Source organism: Nycticebus coucang, chromosome 5 (assembly GCF_027406575.1).
Source record: "Nycticebus coucang isolate mNycCou1 chromosome 5, mNycCou1.pri, whole genome shotgun sequence".
Classification (NCBI taxonomy): Eukaryota; Metazoa; Chordata; class Mammalia; order Primates; family Lorisidae; genus Nycticebus; species Nycticebus coucang.
In genome coordinates, this window is record NC_069784.1 from 83272600 (window position 1) to 83292627 (window position 20028).

Consider the following 20028-nt stretch of genomic DNA (forward strand, 5'->3'; position numbering starts at 1 on the left):
TATGCTTGATAGACGCATATAGAACACTCCACCCCAAAGACAAAGAATATACATTCTTCTCATCACCCCATGGAACATTCTCCAAAATTGATCATATCCTGGGACACAAAACAAATATCAACAGACTCAAAAGAATTGAAATTTTACCTTGTATCTTCTCAGACCATAAGGCACTAAAGGTGGAACTCAACTATAACAAAAATGCTCCACCCCACACAAAGGCATGGAAATTAAACAATCTTCTGTTGAATAACAGATGGGTGAAGGAAGAAATCAAACAGGAAATCATTAACTTCCTTGAGCATAACAACAATGAAGACACAAGCTACCAAAACCTCTGGGATACTGCAAAAGCAGTTTTGAGAGGAAAATTCATCGCTTTAGATGCCTACATTCGAAAAACAGAAAGAGAGCACATCAACAATCTCACAAGAGATCTTACGGAATTGGAAAAAGAAGAACAATCTAAGCCTAAACTCAGTAGAAGAAAAGAAATATCCAAAATCAAATCAGAGATCAATGAAATTGAAAACAAAAGAATCATTCAGAAAATTAATGAAACAAGGAGTTGGTTTTTTGAAAAAATAAATAAAATAGATAAACCATTGGCCAGACTAACTAGAAATAGAAAAGTAAAATCTCTAGTAACCTCAATCAGAAACGATAAAGGGGAAATAAGAACTGATCCCACAGAGATACAAGAGATCATCTCTGAATACTACCAGAAACTCTATGCCCAGAAATTTGACAAAGTGAAGGAAATGGATCAATATTTGGAATCACACCCTCTCCCTAGACTTAGCCAGGAAGAAATAGACCTCCTGAACAGACCAATTTCAAGCACTGAGATCAAAGAAACAATAAAAAAGCTTCCAACTAAAAAATGCCCTGGTCCAGATGGCTTCACTCCAGAATTCTATCAAACCTTCAAGGAAGAGCTTATTCCTGTACTGCAGAAATTATTCCAAAAAACTGAGGAAGAAGGAATCTTCCCCAACACATTCTATGAAGCAAACATCACCCTGATACCAAAACCAGGAAAAGACCCAAACAAAAAGGAGAATTTCAGACCAATCTCACTCATGAATATAGATGCAAAAATTCTCAACAAAATCCTAGCTAATAGATTACAGCTTATCATCAAAAAAGTCATTCATCATGATCAAGTAGGCTTCATCCCAGGGATGCAAGCCTGGTTTAACATACGCAAGTCAATAAACGTTATCCACCATATTAACAGAGGCAAAAATAAAGATCACATGATCCTCTCAATAGATGCAGAAAAAGCATTTGATAAAATCCAGCATCCTTTTCTAATTAGAACACTGAAGAGTATAGGCATAGGTGGCACATTTCTAAAACTGATTGAAGCTATCTATGACAAACCCACAGCCAATATTTTACTGAATGGAGTAAAACTGAAAGCTTTTCCTCTTAGAACTGGAACCAGACAAGGTTGTCCTCTGTCACCTTTACTATTCAAAATAGTGCTGGAAGTTCTAGCCAATACAATTAGGCAAGACAAGGAAATAAAGGGAATCCAAATGGGAGCAGAGGAGGTCAAACTCTCCCTCTTTGCTGACGACATGATCTTATACTTAGAGAACCCCAAAGACTCAACCACAAGACTCCTAGAAGTCATCAGAAAATACAGTAATGTTTCAGGATATAAAATCAATGTCCACAAGTCAGTAGCGTTTGTGTACACCAATAACAGTCAAGATGAGAAGCTAATTAAGGACACAACTCCCTTCACCATAGTTTCAAAGAAAATGAAATACCTAGGAATATACCTAACGAAGGAGGTGAAGGACCTCTATAAAGAAAACTATGAACTCCTCAGAAAGGAAATAGCAGAGGATATTAACAAATGGAAGAACATACCATGCTCATGGATTGGAAGAATCAACATTGTTAAAATGTCTATACTTCCCAAAGCAATCTACCTATTCAATGCCATTCCTATCCAAGTACCTACATCGTACTTTCAAGATTTGGAAAAAATGATTCTGCGTTTTGTATGGAACCAGAAAAAACCCCGTATAGCTAAGGCAGTTCTTAGTAACAAAAATAAAGCTGGGGGCATCAGCATACCAGATTGTAGTCTGTACTACAAAGCCATAGTGGTCAAGACAGCATGGTACTGGCACAAAAACAGAGACATAGACACTTGGAATCGAATTGAACACCAAGAAATGAAACTAACATCTTACAACCACCTAATCTTTGATAAACCAAACAAGAACTTACCGTGGGGGAAAGACTCCCTATTCAATAAATGGTGTTGGGAGAACTGGATGTCTACATGTAAAAGACTGAAACTGGACCCACACCTTTCCCCACTCACAAAAATTGACTCAAGATGGATAAAGGACTTAAATTTAAGGCATGAAACAATAAAAATCCTCAAGGAAAGCATAGGAAAAACACTGGAAGATATTGGCCTGGGGGAAGACTTCATGAAGAAGACTGCCATGGCAATTGCAACAACAAAAGTAAACAAATGGGACTTCATTAAACTGAAAAGCTTCTGTACAGCTAAGGACACAATAACCAAAGCAAAGAGACAACCCACACAATAGGAAAGGATATTTGCATATTTTCAATCAGACAAAAGCTTGATAACCAGGATCTATACAGAACTCAAATTAATCCACATGAAAAAAGCCAACAATCCCGTATATCAATGGGCAAGAGACATGAATAGAACTTTCTCTAAAGACGACAGACGAATGGCTAACAAACACATGAAAAAATGTTCATCATCTCTATATATTAGAGAAATGCAAATCAAAACAACCCTGAGATATCATCTAACCCCAGTGAGAATGGCCCACATCACAAAATCTCAAAACTGCAGATGCTGGCGTGGATGTGGACAGAAGGGAACACTTTTACACTGCTGGTGGGACTGCAAACTAGTACAACCTTTCTGGAAGGAAGTATGGAGAAACCTCAAAGCACTCAACCTAGACCTCCCATTCGATCCTGCAATCGCATTACTGGGCATCTACCCAGAAGGAAAAAAATCCTTTTATCATAAGGACACTTGTACTAGACTATTTATTGCAGCTCAATTTACAATTGCCAAAATGTGGAAAGAGCCTAAATGCCCACCAACCCAGGAATGGATTAACAAGCTGTGGTATATGTATACCATGGAATACTATTCAGCCATTAAAAAAAATGGAGACTTTACATCCTTCGTATTAACCTGGATGGACGTGGAAGACATTATTCTTAGTAAAGCATCACAAGAATGGAGAAGCATGAATCCTATGTACTCAATCTTGATATGAGGACAATTAATGATAATTAATTAAGGTTATGGGGGGGGAAGCAGAAAAAGGGATGGAGGGTGGGGGGTGGGGCCTTAGTGTGTGTCACACTTTATGGGGGCAAGACATGATTGCAAGAGGGACTTTACCTAACAATTGCAATCAGTGTAACTGGCTTATTGTACCCTCAATGAATCCCCAACAATAAAAAAAAAAAAAAAGAAGAAAAGAACAAGGAATAATCAAAAGCATTATATAACGTTCTGTAACATACAATTCCTGTTTATAGTAATTAGAATAATAAAGGAAAACAATAGATAGAAATTTTGCATTGAATACTGCCAATAATATTTAATAGAGTCAAATATTTATTCATCTGATATGCCTAGCTCTGTGGCAGGTGCTGGGGAATAAAAAATAATAACAATAATAATGGTCTTTAAAAAAATCTCAGTCATTGCCCAGAGGTATAATAATCTCCAAATTTACTAAACATACTCTGTCCTTTTGTGTCATTTTCATGCCTTCACTCAGGCTGGTAGTTCCTTTACCCCAAAGCAACCTTCTCCATCTCATCTTCAAACTTCAAAATCTTTTAGGACACAGCTGAAAATAACCTTCTATGTATGATGAGTCAGAATCCTCCTTTTTCCTCAAGAACTTTTACTTTTCCTCTACTACAGCACTTATAATTTATAATAATGACAGTTACTGGCATGTCTCCTCCAGTACACTGTAATGCATTCTCTGGGGGAAAGGATATTTCATTCATCTTTACACCTCTGACACTTGGAACAGTGTCTAGAATATAGCAGATGCTCAAAAAATATTTGCCAAATTTGAATTTGTTGGAAAAACAGTACATGATACAAATTCACAGAACCAAACAGAATCCTGACTAAAAAATGAGGTGAGCAGATCAGATTAAATAATAAAAATTAGATAACAGCAGATTATATAAATCAAGTAACTTTAGGAACATTACATATTTCACATTACCTCATACTTCACATACCCAAGCCTACATATTCCCATTTTTCAAATGATGAATTTGAGATGAAGATATTAAGATGATTTTTCTAAAACCTTGTAGCTAATAAATGGCAGAGCCAAAATGAGAAGTTACATTCTTACCCAGATTTCCAATCTCATATACTTTGCATCATACCATACTGACTGTCAATGTCCTTCCAACTCCAAAACATCCTTATGTCTATGGTATAACTATTACTTTGTGAGAGTTTTCAAAAGGGGGTATAGAGTGGGAACTGAATGTTAATATATTCTACAGTGTTCAAAGAAGAATTTTAGAAGATGTGGAACTTAAAGAAAGGATAAATATGGATAGGCAAATATTCTGATAGGGCAAAATAGCATCAATAAAGGCAGGAAGTGGGCAGGAACAACAAATGTACCAACCTTTTAGGAAATTTGGGGTTGGGAGGAGTAGCAGATAATGAAAAAGCTGACATCACAATATGTTTAAATATAACATGTGAGCCTAGGCTTACATCACTAGGCCTCAATTTCTTTACCTACAAATATAATTGATAATAACCAAGTCACAAGGTTGTTCTGAGGAAAAAAATCTATAAAGTGTTTGATATCGTAATGGATGCATAAGTGCTAAGAAAGGCAAGCAATTATTATTTCTTTAATGTCAATCTGTAAATGTAAAATGAGACAGGATCATGAAACATGCCAAACAGAAGACTATGGGGGCTCTCAATTTCATAAACCAGGCCTAGAGAGCCTATAAAGTTTTATAATAGTGAAACAAAAACAATTTCCTGGTAGCAGTACACTGAAAGAGAGCCTCAAATCAGAGAAGCTACCAGGAAGTGAATTTCAGAAACTAAGGCATACAGTAATGAGCACCTGACCTACAGAGTCAGTGAACTGGTGAGTGACAGATGAGATTTCCAAGGAAAAATGATAGAGGGATAAAGATAATGACAAGGTAGATTTAAACACTGACAACAGGCAATACAAGGTAATCAAGGGGCTTTGAAATCAGACTGAGCTGGGTTTAAACCTGACTTCCACCTATTAGTTATGTATACATAGACAACAAACCCATCCTCTCTGAACCTCACGTTTGTGAAATGAAGACAATTCTAACTTTCACAGGGCTGTTAGGGGTTTTATAAATAAATGGTATATGCATTTAATATATGGCTTCACCAGTTTCCACGGTCCCTCTGCTTGAACACCTTTTCCTTCCTCTTTTGGCCAACTCTTTAATTCTCTCTTGGCTACTCTTAATCTTGTAAGACTTAGCTTATCAGCAGCTCCTTGGGAAGCTTTCCCCTAAGCCAGCGGGTCTCAACCTGTGGGTTGCGAGCCCTTTGGGGGTCGAATGACCCTTTCACAGGGGTCACCTAAGACCATCGGAAAACACATATTTCCGATGGTCTTAGGAACCGAGACACTGCTCCTCTATCGGAAAATAATTTTATGGTCAGGGGTCACCACAATGTGAGGAACTGTATTAAAGGGTCACGGCATTGGGAAGGTTGAGAACCACTGCCCTAAGCAGTCTCCAGTCTAATTATTCCTTTAATTAATAACACATACTACCAGTATTACAGTTATCTGTTTATCTTATCTGCCTCTTGTCTCTCCCCACATTGAACTGAGAGTTCCTTCACAGCAGATACTGAGTCACATTTATCTTCTCATTCCCAGTATTACCATAATTAGCACATAGTAGGCTATGGAATTTTTGTTAAATGATGGAGAAAATATATAAACCCAGCTACTTAAGAAATTTTCCACCTAAACTCTCTTCCATACCAATACAGTCATGCTGTTAAACTCAGCAAATTTTGTTATTTTAGAAAGAATGCCACTCTCCTATATACACGACACCATCACCGTCATCCATCCAATTTGAAGGCAATGGTTTAAATCCATAGAAATCCCAATCCATGATGCAATCTACTAGAAGTAAAATTCCTGAGTGCAGGGGCTATTCTTGACTGTTCTTTTTCCTGCATTTAATTCAGGGCCTAGGGCAGAGTAGATGCCAAACAACAACATCCAATTAACCAATCAGTCATTCAGCAAATGGCACAGTATATTTCACACTACATACCAAGAAAGACTAACCTACTACCTGAAGGTATTTTTGTTGACACAATCCTCAACTACCCAGAAATATCAAATACTTACTAGAGTAAATATGTCTAAAAATAATAAGCTATACTGGCTGGTCTCCCTTTAAATTAATGAACACAAACCTGAAAACTGGGCCCTAAGTACTGTCTCGTGTTCCTACATTTCCCTAGCCCATTTATTCATCCACTTTCCCACATCACTATTCCATATCTCTCCTCCCTCAAATTTTCATGTCTCCTTTCATCCTCTCTCAGCCTAAAGATCTTGCTTTCTAGTTCCTTCTACCCTGTTACTATGGATCAGTGACTCTCAACAGGTTTTCCTGAACAGCCCCAGCCAGTGGGGGGTGAAGGAAGCATTTTGTAATAATTTTGTAAGAGGTCTGTCCCTCTAAACATTGAAATGCCCCAGGTCTCAGTCCTTGAACCACACCCTTGGAGATCTCTCTCCAGGCTTTAAATACCATTTATACATTTATAACTCCCACTTTCTTACCTCCAGTCCAGTCTTCTCGTCTGAACTGATTTCCTATATACCACTACATATTGACATTTAACATGTGCAAAACCAAAAATGACTGCAGATATTACCTCCTCCTGTTATATTACTCTGTGGTCTTTCCCATTTCACAAAGCGACAGTGCTATTCTTTAGTTGTTGAGGCCATAAACCCTGGAGTCATCTTGATTGACTCTTCTTCCACCTAACTGCTCTGGCTTGAAAACAAGTCTAAAATCTGGTCATTTCACATCGCCTCCACTATTAATACCCTAATCCAAGTCACCTGACCTAAATTAACCTAGATAAATGCAATGGCTTACTAAAGCTCTAATTATTTCTGCCCCTGCTGCACAGTCAACATGGCAATTGGACAGATCCTTTCAAAATGTGAGTTAGGTAAATTTTCTCCATACCTTATTCAAAGCAAATCCCATCTCAAAAAACTCAAGTTCTTATAAAATTCTATAAATCCCTAAATCACCTGGTCCCACTCCCACCTAAGTATCTACTACTTCTCTCCCTTTCTCATTCTTTGCCAGCCAAACTAGAAGCTATGCTCCTGCCTCAGAGCATGGCATCCTTCTTTATTATCTTTGGGTCTCTGCTCGAATACCAACTTTTCTATGGCCATCACTGCCATCTCCTACCCACACCACCAGCATTGCCCATTCTCCTTCATTGCTTTACTTTTTTCTCTCTGGAACTTTTCACCACCTTATATACACAATCTTCCCTCCATTACCATGAATTCTGCATCTTTGAATTCAATCAACCAGGGATGATGTGAACTTTGAAAGAGCCAATCCTTCAGGATGGATCCTGTGTGGCTAACTGGGCCTAAATTCAAAATGGAGCCAAGTGACCACTGGCTGACTAAAGGTCACACGTGCACTCTTTGCTTCCTGAAGAAAGCGTAACTTTGGGACTTTCAAACTTGTCTGTTCCTGCGCCCCAGAGCTCACAGGAAGTCCTATTTCATCACCTAGACCTACAATCAATCTTAACCTCAACCAATCAGAACTAAACACATTTGCATCCCTCATTTATATAGTGAACCAGAGTGGGAACCTTTTCCTATAATGGATGACCCCTCCCTGTGTTCTCCTGTGAGCACATCTGGCTGGTTTGCAAACTGCTCTCAGAAATAAAGTCTCTCTTAATGTGATGATTCTTTTTCAACTGTTCTGTTAACAATGGAAAATACCTGGGGAGGAGGAAGTCTGTACTAAACATGTACTAGACTTCTTCCCTTGTCATTATTCCCTAAACAATACAATAATACTACAGCTGTTTACACTGTGTTAGGTAGTTGAAATAATCTAGTGATAAGTTAAAGTATACAGAAGAATGTATGGAGGTTATATGCAAATACTACCTCTTTTTATATCAAGGAGTTGAGTATTTGAGGATTATAAACCTAAAGAGGTCCTAGAATCTATTCCCCAGGACACCAAGGGCCAGGGATGAAAGTACTTTAATTTTTGCATTAATGTCTTCTCTCCCAACCCTACAATGAACTTCATGATGGTAGAGATTTTTATTGTTTTGTTCACTGTTCCTTCTTTTGTATACTATTTGTCCAGTGCCTAGAAATTAACGAAATGAACCCACACTTGAAGTGTGTGCATTATTCTGAAATCCTGTATCTATAGTCCCATTCTGTTCATTTCTCCCAAGTTTAAGTAGCATATCTTTGAAGATCAAAGCACATGTTTAACTCTAGTGTAAAATTCCTCACAAGTACTACCCTCAGCCCAACTTTCTTATTTTCAAATGGCCATTGGCTGACTAGAGTTATTCAACCAAAACCAAAAATTCAACCAAAAACTCCCTCTATGGAATTTACAAATAGTTCAGTTCAGAGCCAAATACTCACAGTTTCAAGGTCTCAGAGATTTAACAAGTGAATTCTTAGAAGGCCTTGGATGTTCAGCTGCTGTCTGATAAGTCTCTAGGTTCTGATTAATGAAAACATGCTGGATCGCCTCACGCCCCAGAAAAATCTAAAACCAACCCTTTTTCCTAGGTTCCTCAAGTTCAGGTAGGATTTAAGAATAATCCGAAGTATAGCTAAAGTATGTGAAAGTGTTTTGCCAACACAACATGACATTATTAGCATTAAATATCATTGTTAACATGACAAGGAATGCCAGAAGAAGATAAATTGGAGGAAATACCCACCGACTTCGGATAGAATCGAACTGCCCTGTATAATAATTGTGGCTTAAATAACTGTTGCACAAAAAAATGCAAGTCCTGAACTGAACTCTAGAGTCTGCGATTCGATTCTGTTTCCTATCTTAGTAAGGAACAGACATTCCCCGAGAGACCGCACAGGCCACACCCTCCAGCCGACCCAAGGACTCCAGGGGAGGCGTTTCGCCAACCCCACCTCATCCACCTCACCCACCTCTGCCCGGAGGAACCACCTTCACCGCCGTCGCAACCCAGCGGGCGCTGCTCTAGCCAGCTACTCACCCTCCTTCTTACCACACCTACCTGGCCTCTCCCCAACCCTCCTCCTCCAGGCACTTCCTCACACTGGGACACACACACACACAAACACACACACACACATATATACACACCCTACCCGAAGCGCCGGCACCCGCTCCGGCTTCTGCACCAGTGGAGACGCTCAGATCCCCCGCTCCGGGACCTGTGGGGCGGCGGGGCAAGCTGCCTGCCTGACACACTGTCCTGCAGAGGCGCGGGAGCAGGACTCCCAAGAGCCCGCGCAGCCGCAGAAAACACCGGCGCGGAGGTCGGAGCCGAGCCCTCCTGCACTTCCGCCCTCCGGTATGCAGCGAATGCAACCCGCAGCGCCGCGGAGCCCTGGAAGCCCACCACAAGTCCAGTCACCGTCGGCGCCCGGAGATGACGTCACGAGACCCCACGTGGCCTGAACTCCGCCCTCCGCCCTCCGCGTTCCGCCCAACCCTGCGAGGAGGCCGGAGCATCTCTTGAGCATGCGCCGACAGAGCGGAGCGGTCGAATGTGGGGACTGGAACCCAAGGAGGTCATAGGGGAGTCTCTCTTCAAGGCGTACTGATTGGTGCTTTGAGAGGTTAATGTAACCGTTGTATAAGAACAAAGAGTTTTAAAAATACTGAAACACTGCCTCCCTAGAGCTTGATCACAACAACCCCCTCTTCCTGGTATCACATAACAGTATCAATAAAACATTAGTTTCCCAAGTGCTTTTACATCAATTGTCTCATTTGATCCTCTTCTTGACTTTGTTGAAACTATGGCAGACATCAACAGCCTAATTTAACAGAACACTACTGTATATGAGTTTATATCTATATCTTCCTGCTTGTGAAAATAATTGGTAAACTTACTCCTAAAGAACGTTTAAACTGGGTCATCCAGAAATCTTACCATTTGATGTTTTTTCTTTTAATAATACATGCCCTGATGCCATATATCCTAAGTACTGCTGAGACTCAAAACAGGTTCTTGAGAATTGAGAAGATAAGAAAAACTCTAGTAGTCGCCACAGGATTCTTTTTAAAATAAAAATCTTTTTGGAAGTTGACTAGTACAATGATTTTCAAATGATGAATTTCAATTCATCTGTGGATGGTCAAATCAAGTTAGTAGATCATGACTAGCATCTTTTAAAGTGAAATAAAATAGAAAATATCAGCATATTTCACACATACAAAGGGTGTCAACTTTAAAATCACACAACCTATAAATCTGGAAGAGCTTTATTTCTTCTATACGGGTATAGCCTGGAAGGTTGCTGTTCTATCAGGCTAAAAAGGGGAGCTTCTGGTAGACAATTGGAAGGAGGAAGGAGTGGGGCAAGGATTTATGCTAAATGGATTTACTGGAGGACCTAGTATATTCATGAAGGTGGTCCTGCTGCATACATGAACAACATGCATGTAACATGCAACCTATTTTCAATTTGGGGTGGAAAATTAACATTTAAATGTAATACAATTAGGTCCTATACATCAAAGTTCTTTTCAGGACACTGTGGAGCTCAAGTATGAAGGCCGTGTAAAAGTGGCTAGACCCAGTCTCTGGTTAGGGGTCTTACCAAGAGAAGAGTTACTGATGTCACTCTTGTCTAATCAAAATTTAACAATTGTGACAAAGTTGAACAATATGCAGCTCACCACCAGACTGTAACTCCCTGCCCCCCATTACACAAACCATATGGAGGGAGTTACAGTCTGGTGCTGAGCTGTATATTGTTTTAATATTGCTCATCTCAAGGCCACGGCCAGTGCATGCTTAGCTGCTGGAGAAAAAGAAAAATATTACAGCAGTCAAAAAGTTGTTTATTTTTAAGTGTAGGGGTGCATGACTTAACACTTGTCTGGTATGACCTTAAGTCCTATTTATAATTTGGTATCTTATTTCCACAGAGTCTGTTCGGTCAGTCTCATGATATCTATTTTACCATCATGCTGGTCAGTTGTGTCTACACCTCAAAAGGAGGGGGTATAATGAGAAGTGTCTGACCTCCCATCCCCATTATGGCTAAGAAGTCAGTTTTTCAGGTTTCTCTAGGGTCCCTTTGGCCTGGAGAGGCTGTGTTCAATCAGTTAGAGGCTTAGGATTTTATTTTTAGCTCACATGGATAAATATTGGTTCCTGAAATTTTTATTTCAGTATGTATGTAGTGTACACCAGATAAAAATGAGAAATACACTTCTTAGTAAGGGAGCAGTCAGAAAAGTTCAAATGCCCCAGCACCTTACTTACCCAATGCAGAAATCACAACTACAATATCACCAGAAAATAGCCATTAGCCTTCATAAGAAAGCTTCTGGGTTGAGATGGTACACAAAAATAGTAAATGTTATTAACATTAAAATGTATCCAAAAAGATAAAATGGATTGAGGGATGGATAGATGGATAAATGAATGGTTAACCAAGTACAATAAAATGTAATGGTAGAATCTAGGTGGTGAGTTCACCATAAATAGGCATACAATAAAAAATTCTTTCAACTTTCATGTATGTTGGAAAATTTATTCAGTGTAGTGTTGGGGGGCAGGAAGCTATGTATGAAGAACAATAGCAGCTAAAACTTCCTGCGACTGTTCTGCTTTGACCATGTTTTCTTCCTTTTACCCCTTGTCCCTCCCTTTTCCTCCTCCATGTACAATCTACAAAAAGAAATATCTAACTCCTCTTCTAACAGACAGCATTTCTGATGTGAAATTTTGTACCCTATCACCCACTTATGCATAAACAGTGTCAGTTCTTGCAGCCTTTCCTCACGTCCCATATCTTTCCTCTGGACATGGTCACGGGTATATGGTTATCAATGTTCCTATTAAATAGCTTTTGTACTCATCCTCATCTGATGGTTATGCTTCTTGAGCAAAATTTGGAAATAAGAAGGATTCCAGGTTTGTTCTCTGTCCTATCTATTTATCAACAGTCTGCCTTCTCATTCAGTCAGTGGTACTGCATCTTTTTAAATTTTTTTCCTATGAAGATAACTTTTAAAGAGTTCTTTTTGGTTGGCCTTACCATTTTCTCCTAAGCCTCTGTTCATTTTGGGTAATGCTCAAGCAGCTGATTGACTTGTGTGAATTTGTTTATAATGTCTTGATTTCAACAAAAGTCAAATACACAAGTCCTCCAAAATTCTGGTTTCAAAGCAGAGATTCCAGAGAAGTCTTTGTTAATAATATGAGCTCTTCTTCTTTCCTTTTCATTATAATAGTTCACAATTGTAAAGTCTGACTTTTGTTTTTGTATGCCTCACAACTTGTAAAACTCAAACCAGTGGAATCATAACTTTCTTTACTCTATACTTATTTAAATCTGCTTTTCTATAAGCTAACATCTCTCTTCTATCCCCATGAACTCTTCCATGCCATTACTTCCTGACCCAAGGTCCTATCTGCTCTCTTTTGTCTCTGTTCTGCTGGTTTCAGAGGATGAGTTAAGCCAAATTTAATTCTTTTATTAAAGCTCCACTGAACGTGCTCCAACCAATTATTCTGTCTCTTAGATTTTCTTCACTACGCAATTCTTCCTTCAGCCTAGTGTTCTCCTATCACACTAAAATCCTTCCCTTAACCTTCACCACTTCTCATCTAAATGTTTAGGATAGTTTCCTACCTGGGACTCCCTGACTCCAGTCTTGGTTCACTTGTCCTTGGGACCATCTATTTTTCATTTTATTTCAACCGGGGTACATTTTCTGAGATCTACTCCACATCACTCTTCTAATTCATGCTTTTTAGTGATTTTTCTCTGGACCAATTTCAGATTTTTTAACAAGGCCTGTTATGACTGATTTCTTCTAGCCTCCTTTCCCTATACTCCTTGCCTTGCGCTTCAAATTCCAATAGTTTCAAATATCTTATAGCTCTTCTGTGCCCTAAGGCCGCACCATGTGGCCACACCTGCATTGTACCTTTATCTATAGACTTCTCTTAGATCTTAAAGATCACAAAATTTACTGTAGACATCAGATTTGGGGGAACAGCAATTGTGACTGCAGGGACAAACAACAAGACGCTGCCACTCATTTACTATAGAATGAGATGTATCCTGCAAAATGCCCCAGTCTTCACTGGAATCTTTAAGGCTTTTGACGGGCATATGAACTTGATCCTCTGCGACTGTGAGGAGTTTGGGAAGGTTAAGCCAAAGAATGTGAAGCAGCCAAGGTGTGAAGAAAAGTGGGTTTGGGGTCCAGTGTTGCTGCGTGGAAAGAACTTGATATCCATGACTGTGGAGGCCCTACCCCTCCCAAAACATACTGGCATTGCGTAGGTACCACTTGCTGGAGCTGCAGGTGGCCTTGGAGTTGGTAGGGAAGCTGACAGAGGAACTTGTATCCCAATTCCACAGGCTCCTGCTTAATTAGCATTCCAGGTCCAAGAAGTTTTAGGGAACCATCCCAGCAGGTAATGAACCCAGAAGGAAAAGGCACTGGAGAGCTGCTGCCAGAATGGCTGGAGCCCCCATCAAGTATCCACCAGGACTGAGGACCCCACTCCCACTTGTAGACAGAGCAACACAACCTCCAGGTATTATGGCTCCCATGGGCCCACTAACTGTGCTTCCCCCAGCTCACATGCACCCTCCAGGAATGAGACCCTCTCTGTTAGAAATTAGAGGTCCGCCTCTCCCAGGAACGCATCCTCCAAGATCCTAGGACACCGTTGATCCATCTCAGTCACTTTTTCCCCCTGAAATGCATCTTGTGCAACTGTGTAGAGGGTCTGTGGGCTTTTTGTCCTCTTTCTGCATTAATAATAGCTAATAATAAATGCACAGAGCAACTTTAGAAAGTATAATAAATATTAAAAGTAAAATCTAATTCATGAAATTAGCAAAATTTAAAAATGTGGATTGACTAAAGCATTTTAGAGATTCCTGCCACTCTCGCAGGAACAAAGCGTAGGAATCTGTAAAGTCTCAGTTTTCTTATGTCTTCTACTGTAATTCTATGGGATTATAGAATTTAGCTTTATCAGTGTGCTACATCTGCCTTGAGTAAATCTTTTTTGCAAGGAGATAGGGAGAGCACCTGAAAGGGCTGAGAACTGGAGTATCACCAAATACATCAACAGAGCAAGTTGTAGTAACTGTTCTGTTTAATAAATATCTCTATGTGCATCAGAATTTGGTGTAAGACTGATTTTCATTCAGACCTCATATACGGATGATTGAGAAGTAATTAACCCTCACCTACCTTGACATCTTTTGTGGCCACAATTTATCTATGAAAAAGAACACAAGGGTTACACATACTCAGCCTTTGTCAGTTAGCAAGAGTGATAGATATAAACTCTTTCAAATGTTTTCAAAACTAAAAAAAAATTATTTTGTATTCTTTTCCATTTCCACAGGTATCAAAAAAAATTTTTTAATGGTAACATTGCACACACACACACAAAAGGTTTCTGGCTTAACCACAAATCTAACAACCCTGGGTTCACATGCCTACATGGCAACCATGAACTAGAGCAGAGTGGCAAGTGTTCTCTTTCAGCATGCTCTCTCCAATTTACACCATATTCTTACTATCACTTATCTATCTGAACACCAGAGGCATAGAAGCTTAGCACACACATATGGCATTTTGTATTTCTAAAGTGCTACCTCCCTCAGTTCTCTGCACATAGATGTCAATGTTGGTGAATGAAAGATCAAAAGAACCAGCCAGTGTTTCACTTAATAATTTAACATACATTTGATTGTGATTATGATCATATTTGTGATTGATTCTGAGATTACTTTTAAACAAGTATAAGAATACATGCTTGGGGAAAGTATCATTTTACAGTATTTTCTCCTACAAAGTAAGAAAACATTTGGAGAATCAAAACATTATTTTGAGAATTTTAATGCTCAACAATCACAAGAATCCTATTTGTGTCTGCTGAATTGGCATTCTAAAATCAGTCCAGGAGTGGGACAGAGAGACTCTTTTCAGCTAGGTAATGATTACTTAACTGATTATGTCAAGTCTTCATTCAGTCATTGAGGCATTTCTTGAGCTAACATTACTATGTGCTTCCTAAAGTGAAAATAGCTCGTAAGCAACAGTGACGGCATCTCCAAATTTATATACACACATGAAGATGGTCGGACTTACATTTTATTGCACTTTACCTCATTGGGCTTCACAGATAGGTTTTTTACAAGTTAAAGGTTGTGGCAGCTCTACGCCCAGAAAGTCTATTGGCACCAACCGTCTCTGTGTCACATTTTGGTAATTCTCTAAATATTTCACCCTTTTATCATTATTATTATTATATCTGTTATGGCAATCTGTAAGCACTGGCCATTGATGTTACTATTGGATTTGTTTGGGGATGCCACAGCCATGCTTACATAAGACTCCAGGTTTAATTACAAGAACAAATGTGTGCGTTCTGACTGCTGTACCATACAGCCATTCCCCCATCTCTCTCCCTCTCCTTAGGGCTTCTTATGGCCTGAGACACAAAAATATTGAAATATTAGGTCAATGGCCTATGAGTATTCAAGTGAAAGAGTCACATGTCTGTCACTTTAAATCACAAAGCTAGAAATGACTAACCTTAATGAAGAAGGCATGTCAAAAGATGAGCTAAGTGGATAGCTAGGCCTCTTGTGCCAAATGGTTAGCCAAGTTCTGAATGCAAAGGGAAAGTTCTTGAAAAAAATTAAAAGTGCTACTCCAGTGAACAAACGAATGGTAAGAAAGCAAATCAGCCATATTGCTGGTACGGAGAAAGTTTGAGTGGTCTGGATAGAAGATTAAACAAGCCACCATATTCCTTTAAACTAAAGCCTAACTCAGAGAAAGACCCTAAGTCTCTTGAATTCTGTGAAGACTGAGAGGGATGAGGGAGCTGCTGAAGAAAAGTGTGAAGCTAGCAGGAGTAGGTTCATGTGATACAAGGAAAGAAGCTGCCTCCTAACAAAAAAGTGCAAGGTAAAGGAGCAATTGCTGATGGAGAAATTGCATCAATTTATCCAGAAGCTCTAGCTAAGATCAGTGATCAAGGTGGCAACACATTTTCAATATAGATGAAACAGCCTTCTATTGGGCAAAGATGCCATCCATCTAGGACTTTCATAGCTAAAGAGGAGAATTCAATGCCAGGTATCAAAGCTTCAAAAAAACAGGCTGACTCTCTTGTTAGGGGCTAAGGAAGCTGGTAATTTTATTTATTTATTTATTCATTTATTTATTTGAGACAGAGTCTCACTTTGTTGCCCTCAGTAGAGTGCCATGGCATCACAGTTCACAGCAACCTCCAACTCCTGGGCTTAGGTGATTCTCTTGCCTCAGCCTCCTAAGTAGCTGGGACTACAGGTGCCTGCCACAACGCCTGGCTTTTTTTGTTGTTGCAGTTTGGCCAGGGTCAGGTTTGAACCTGCCACCCTTAGTATATGGGGCTGGCGCCTACTCACTGAGCCACAGGCGCCACCCGAAGCTGGTAATTGTAAGTTGAAGCCAATGTTCATTTTGAAAATCCTAAAGCCCTTAAAAATTATGCTAAATCTACTATGCCTATGTTCTATAGATAGAACAACACAGCCTAGATGACAGCACATCTGTTTGTAATATGGTTTACTGAATAGTTTAAGCCTACTGTTGAGACCTACTGCTCAGAAAAAAAGAAGATTCCCTTCAAAAGATTCTTGCTTGTTGATAATGCTCCTGGTTGCCTAAGAGCTCTGACAGAGATACAGAAAGAGATAAATGCTATCTTAATGCCTGCTAACACAACATCCATTTTGTAGCCTGTGGATCTAGAAGTAGTTTTGACTTTCGAATCTTATGTTTAAGAAATACATTTCACAGGCTATGGCTAACATAGTCAGAGATTCTGCTGATGGATCTGGGTTTAAGTAAATTGAAAACCTCTGAAAAGGATTCACCATTCAAGATGCCATTAAGAATATCCAATTCACACAAGGATGGCAAATATCATTAACAGGAGTTTGGAAGAAGTTGGTTTCCAACCTCATGGATGATTTTGAGGGTTTCAAGACTTCAATAGAGGAAGTCCTTGCAGCTATCATGGGAAATAGTGAAAGAACAAGAATTGGACATGGAGCCTGATGATATAACTGGATTGCTAGAATCTCATGATAAAACTTGAATGGATGAGGAGTTGCCTCCTATGGAGCAAAGGAAGTTGGTTTCTTGAGAGGTAATCTAATCCTGATGAAAAAGCTGTAAACATTATTGAAATGACAATAAAGGATTTAGAATATTTCATAAGCTTAGTTGCTAAAACAGCGGTAGATGTTGAGAGGATTGACTCCAATTTTGAAAGAAGTTCTATAGCAGGTAAAATGCTATCAAACAGCATCTCATGCTATAGAGAAATCTTTCTTGAAAGGAGGAGTAAACCAATGTAACAAACTTCATTATCTTGTTTTAAGAAATTGCCACAGATACCCCAGCCTTCAGTAACCACCGCCATAATCAGCAGCCATTAACCTCAAGACAAGACCTTTCACCAGGGAAAAGATTACAACTCACCGAAGGCTAAAGTGATCATTAGCATTTTTAGCAATAAAGTATTTTCAGTTGAGTTATGTACTATTGGCTCTCTGGTCTTCCCGTTCATCAGACAGCCACATCTTCTCGTGCAGTGCCAGCTGCATCCCTGAGGCACTATGGTGAAAGTGAAGGTTGGAATAAATGGCTTTGGCCATAATGGGTGCCTGGTCATCAGGGCTGCTTTTAACTCTGGCAAAGTGGATATTGTCGCCATCAGTGACCTGTTCATTGATCCCAACTACATGGTCATGTTCTGGTATGATTCCACCCATGGCAAATTCCACAGTCAAGGCTGAGAACGGGAAGCTTGTCCTCAATGGAAATCTCATAACCATCTTCCAGGAGCGAGATCCCACAAAAATCAAATGGGGTGACACAGGTGCTGACTATGTTGTGGAGTTCACTGGTGTCTTTACCATGATGGAGAAGTCTGTGGCTCACCTACAGGGGGGTGCCAAAAGAGTCATCATCTCTGCCCCTTCTGCTGATGTCCCCATGTTTGTGATGTGAACCACAAGAAGTATGAAAACAACCTCACCATTGTTAGCAATGCCTCCTGAACCAACAATTGCTTAGCCCCATTGTCCAAGGTCATCCATGACAACTTCAGCAGTGTGGAGGGACTCATGACCACAGTCCATGCCATCACTGCCACCCAGAAGACTGTGGATGGCCCCTCTGGGATGATGTGGCGTGATAGCCAAGGGGCTCTCCAGAATATCATCCCTGTCTCAACTGGTGCAGCAAAGGCTATGAGCAAGGTCAGCCCTGAGGTGGATGGGAAGCTCACTGGCATGGCCTTCCATGTCCCCACTGCCAACATGTTAGTCGTGGATCTCACCTGCCATCTGGAGAAGGCTACCAAATACGATGATATCAAAAAAGTGGTGACTCAGGCATTGGAGGGCCCCTTAAGGGCATCCTGGGTTACACCGAGCACCAGGTCATCTCCTCTGACTTCAACAGTGACACCCATTCTTCCACCTTTGATGCTGGGGCTGGCATTGCTCTCAACGACCACTTTGTCAAACTCATTGCCTGGTATGACAATGAATTTGGCTACAGCAACAGGGTGGTGGATCTTATGGCCCACATGACCTCCAAGGAGTAAGAGCTCCTGGACCACCAGCCCCAGCCAGAGCACGAGAGAAAGAGAGAGGCCCTCAGCTGCTGGGGTGCCCCTGCCTACTCAGTCCCCCACCTTACTGAGAGTCTCCCCTCTATACAGTTTCCACACCAGACCCCCTCAAGAACAGGAGGGGACTGGGGAGTCCCAGCTTGTCATGTACCATCAATAAAGTTCTCTGTACTCAGCCAAAAAAAAAAAAAAGAGAGAGAGAGATATGTACTATTTTGTATATAGACCTATTACACATTTACTAGACTGCAGGGTAGTATAATCATCTGTGTGACTTACTTTACTGTGATGGTTTGAAACCAAACCTACAATAGCTCCGTATATATTTTAAATTCATAATTTTGAATAATTTTCTGAATACCATAGGTAATTCTATCACTGCTAAAGATAAAATGTGCAATTTTATAAAAATATTGTTGTAAGACTCTGTGTGATTCTAAGTGATATGAATACTCTTTACCTACACAGATGGATTCTATAGGCATCATTTAAAGCAATATGCCAAATTTTCTTTAGAGATACATATACATTCATAACTATTATGTATTTGAGTTCTAATTTTTCATCCTGTAAATCAATATTATTCTAAAAATATCTTTGAATCAGATTATTTGTTCTCATACGAATTTTTTTCTATTAAAATCTCTCATTAAAAATTAGGACAAACCAGTCAGGCAGTTTTTCCATCTGTTTTTTCCATGAGTACAGAAAGAAGTAATTTGGAAAGTATAAAACTTAAGGGTAGGTTAAAAAAACAAACAAGAAAACGAATAAACCAAAAGCAGCTTGATTCCTAAAACAAAATAAATTCTTGCAATAACATGTTGTTGACACTAGGTGTCAGAGTCGACCCAGCCAGGCAGGCCAGTTGACAGAACTCTTAATGATATAGCAGAAGGTGTTTCACAATAGCAAAGCTCTAGCTGTTTCAAAAGATCTTGTGAAATCCTAAAAAAGTTTTAGTAACAAAATTATTTTAATTTGAAAAACAA

At 39.7% G+C, this 20028-nt stretch overlaps 1 protein-coding gene and 2 pseudogenes across 4 annotated transcripts in view; 2 read left to right on the forward strand and 1 right to left on the reverse strand.

Moving 5' to 3' along the window:
- ATG5 (autophagy related 5) overlaps nt 1-9990 on the reverse strand; it is a 144755-nt gene extending 134765 nt beyond the window's left edge. Inside the window, exon 1 of one of the 3 annotated variants that reach the window (XM_053591182.1) lies at nt 9487-9990. The gene's annotated coding sequence lies outside the window, so the exon portion shown is untranslated. The remainder of the gene's footprint in view (nt 1-9486) is intronic. The other 2 variants (XM_053591179.1, XM_053591180.1) reach the window with 2 other exon arrangements.
- LOC128585843 (glyceraldehyde-3-phosphate dehydrogenase-like) overlaps nt 1-19228 on the forward strand; it is a 618240-nt pseudogene extending 599012 nt beyond the window's left edge. The window contains exon 2 of the transcript XR_008380125.1: nt 18489-19228. The product of XR_008380125.1 is annotated as a glyceraldehyde-3-phosphate dehydrogenase-like (transcript). The remainder of the gene's footprint in view (nt 1-18488) is intronic.
- Nucleotides 9868-14043, forward strand: LOC128586432 (small nuclear ribonucleoprotein-associated protein N-like; annotated as a pseudogene).
- Nucleotides 19229-20028: the final 800 nt, after the last annotated feature.